Source organism: Mangifera indica, unplaced genomic scaffold (genome assembly GCF_011075055.1).
Source record: "Mangifera indica cultivar Alphonso unplaced genomic scaffold, CATAS_Mindica_2.1 Un_0020, whole genome shotgun sequence".
Lineage (NCBI taxonomy): Eukaryota > Viridiplantae > Streptophyta > Magnoliopsida > Sapindales > Anacardiaceae > Mangifera > Mangifera indica.
This window is the reverse complement of record NW_025401112.1, coordinates 157523-161218: the sequence shown is the minus strand read 5'-3', so window position 1 is coordinate 161218 and position 3696 is coordinate 157523. Positions and strand designations below refer to the sequence as shown.

The window sequence follows — 3696 nt, the reverse complement described above, 5'->3', positions numbered from 1 at the left end:
CGAAAGTAAAAATCTCTCTCATCTTCTATTTAATATTTTCATCTTCTCTTTTCTGCATCTCTATAACCCTAGATTTCTTTTTTTAATTTTTCTTCTATCTTTTGAGGGCTTTTTTTTTTTTTTTGTGTGTTTTTGATCTTGTAGCTTGACTGATGGCAATGGTAAAAACTAAAAAGGGCTAAACTTGTTTAAGACAACACACTTCAATTCAAAATTGGAAAGAAAACATGTCTATTGATTCAAGCCAAATGACTAATTCCCACCCAAGGCATAGTGAAAACCAAAGTCACTCCCGATAACTTTTGAAAACTTAAATATTTATCAATATGTTAATTTTGGCTATTATAGTGAGGGTGAAAGTGCTATTTTTGTAATGTGCCTGCGCCTAGCTGTCAACTTGTAATATTTCTGTGCTGCCCTGCTGTTTTGTAACTTTCCAAGCCCCTTGCCGATAGAAACCTGTAAAATGCCTTCTTCTTCACGCCTCTAGGAGTCTCTAACCTTTTCGTGTAATCTCTCTCATCTGTGGATGAAGCGCATAACCTAGGATTTAGTTTTTGTTTTTTTTTTTTGGTTTTCTTAAACAAAATCTTAGCAATAGGAAAGTCTCAGCATAGTATCAGATCACCGGACCAACGTCATGTGTCCTGGCGACGAAAGGTAACGCTGATTCGAAAGCCAATCTTGTGGAAGCTCGTGGTCAGTATCTCTCTCACCGTCTGTTCCTTAGTTATCTTGAAAGTAGTTGTGTTTTGTTGTTTGATTTTGTCTCGTTTTACTGTTTAGTTTAGATCGGATTCTATATGTGTAGATCTGTAGTATATATGATCTGTTGATGCTTTATTCTGATATTTTATCTTCAGATCTGCTATTTTTGAGTTAGAAACTACAATTTCTGTCACTGTTCATCACATATTGGTTTAGATAATGTTTGCATAGCCTTATGTTGTTTTGATCTAACCTTGATGTGGACTGTTATTAAGAGTTCTTGCTATAACTTCATAGATCTGTACGTTACTTGAGTTGATCTACAACTTTTTTTTTTTATCAATTGTGATGTATCGTTGTTCCATGATCTTGGATGATTTGTTCACAATGTTTAGTCTACGGTTTTGACTTTCAATATGTAGATCTAGTAGTCTATGTTACTGCTCATCCTGATTTGTTCAAAATATTGCATGTATAATTTGTTTTTGGCGTAGATCTGATTTGTTGTAACCTGCTACTGAGAGTTCTTGTGATAATATTTCAATCCTGTTTACTACGTGCTCAAGCTTACTGTGGTTGTTATGTTCTGTCATGCATCATTCAAGATCTACTGTAAACTGGTGTACTCTATTTAGGTCTATGTACTAAACTCTTTCTGTTTGAAAAGAATTCTTAATCATTTCACTGTCTGTGGAGGTTAAATTCATGCTGTAGTTTTTGTAAGTTGTGTCACATTTTTTTGCTTTCTTTTGTGCATGTTAAATTGATTGAGCCGTGAAAGTGTAATTTTGCCCCTTGCCTATAAAAACCTGTGAAAACATCTGTATTTTGGTTGAGCTGTTCATTTTTAATAAAACGCCGTTTTCTTTACTCTTCTAAAATTCTCTTCCCTTTTCGTGCATTCTCTCTCACATCTCCGGCTCAAGCTCATAACCAAGGGTTTATCTTTTTTTTCGTTTTCTTTAACTAAATCTTAGCAATAGGAAAGCCTCAGCACTCCTGAACACGGCTCAAACTTATTATGAAATTGATTGACCGTATTTCTTTCATAAACCTTAAATTAAATTTATCTCTATGCTCATCATTCAAAATCACGATTTTGTCAAGGATGGGAGAATGGTTAAGTAGGAACTTAATAAATTCCAATTCAGGACCCTGGTTACTGGGAATTGAAAGAGAATCTCCTAGATGAATCATCACAATCTGAAGTTGGCCAAAACAGTAGCTTGATTGATTTTGTGCTTGCGGAAATTCAAAAACTTGCCTTGAATATTCTCCGCTTCAAATCTAAATACAGCAATAGGATTCGTGTGGATATCAGCAAACAAGATGGAAAGACATGAAAGACAAGAAAATATATGGACAATGATGTCACAAACTTACTGAGATCTGGATGCAGCATAAGCAATGTCTGAAAAATCCCGCATTAGCCATTTCTAAGATCAAATTCATAAAGAATCTGGAGAGTAAGATAATGTGCAATATGATTAATAAAAGATGAAGCAGTTGAATATAAGAGGAAATACAGAATACTGCAGTTGTCTAGGAATCATATTTTTGCCTTGAGGGAAAAATCAGAAACTTAGAAGTATTTTCAGACCGGATAGTTGACTGAGATAGTGTACCAAATTGTAAATCCTTCCTTGGTCCTGATATTCAATGCTGGCAAACTCATCGGAAGTGATAACTAAGGCGACCTCTGCAAGGACTGAACAATTTTTTAGAATGATAGCCCCAATTTTCCTTGGATGGCAACCTGTTTTAGCTTTGGGGCTGGAATACTAAAACAAGCTAAAATTTGGAGACCATATGCAAATGGGTCAGATGTTCACAAGACCATATGCAAGCTGGTAACTTATACGAGTTTGCAAAATCAATTGCGGTGCAAACATACTAAAGAGTGAATTCCCTGATACTGTTTCTTGCAAGATAATATATCCAGGTCTGAAGATCAGAGAACTTTTCTGGGAAGGTGTTGCAAAGCTGTATATTGCCTCAATGAGATAGCAGAACATTAAAAATGTAGTATTAGAGACCTCTTGTATTTGGAGAATTCCAAAGGGCACGGTTTGAGACCACATCAAAGAGCAGCTTTGAAAGGTTAACCCATTTATGTCTCCATTGTCTAGATTGGACGCTTGTTCTCACAGCCTCTTTTATCTGTAGACGACCAGGGATGTTGTCCAAAATAGCCCATGGTAGTTCACTAAGTCAATCGATTACTGTAAGCTCACCTTTGAGCTGATCATGCCCGATTTTCGCTTGAGTACTCGTATCTACACATTGTAACTGGTAGAGATAAGGCCACATTTGACATAATCAAAGGGAAAAATTTTCAATATCATTCTTAAAAGCTATTATCTGTCCAATTTTTAAATTTTTGCAAGACATGAAAAGCAACCAACATAAAGGGAAAATCACCAGAGAACAATGGATGAAATCCTAACAATTGGCAATATATTTTAGCTAAACAAAAACTAAATTTAGAAGCTACATCACATTTAGAGAAAAACTATCTCTCAGTTCTCGACACAAACCAGAAAAACAGCAGAATCAACCTAAACATTACAAGTTTCAATAAAAAATTGAAATGACATTCATCTTCACAATAGTCCTTGAAATCAATCAGTCAAACATCAAAGTGGTAAAGAGTTTTTGTTAAAATTAATAAACCTAGAGAAGATAACAATAAAAAAAATTAAAAAAAAGGTATATAAGGTGAAAAAGTCTAGAGACGGAAACAATAAAACACAAATAAAGTAAAAACAGTTTCAGTGGAAAGTTACAAGCTTTAGGCTCCTTGCGGAAGAACCCCTGAAGTGGCTGATGCCACTGCCCACACAGAAGCCTGACGGCAAATTCCCTGAAAATGCTCGCCCCAAGTAACTCTCAAATTTGGGGAGGTTAACAGTTCAGGAATAGTAATGATTAAATATGTTTTTCTCTTTGCTAATAAATCAGATTTTTATATCAAATAATGATTAACGC

General features: G+C 35.1%; 1 long non-coding RNA gene across 1 annotated transcript; it reads left to right on the top strand.

Annotated features, from left to right (window-relative positions):
• The first annotated feature begins 460 nt into the window (after nt 1-460).
• LOC123205939 lies at nt 461-3047 on the top strand. The gene is made up of 2 exons (XR_006499917.1): nt 461-699; nt 1860-3047. It is a non-coding gene; the product is annotated as an uncharacterized LOC123205939 (long non-coding RNA).
• Nucleotides 3048-3696: the final 649 nt, after the last annotated feature.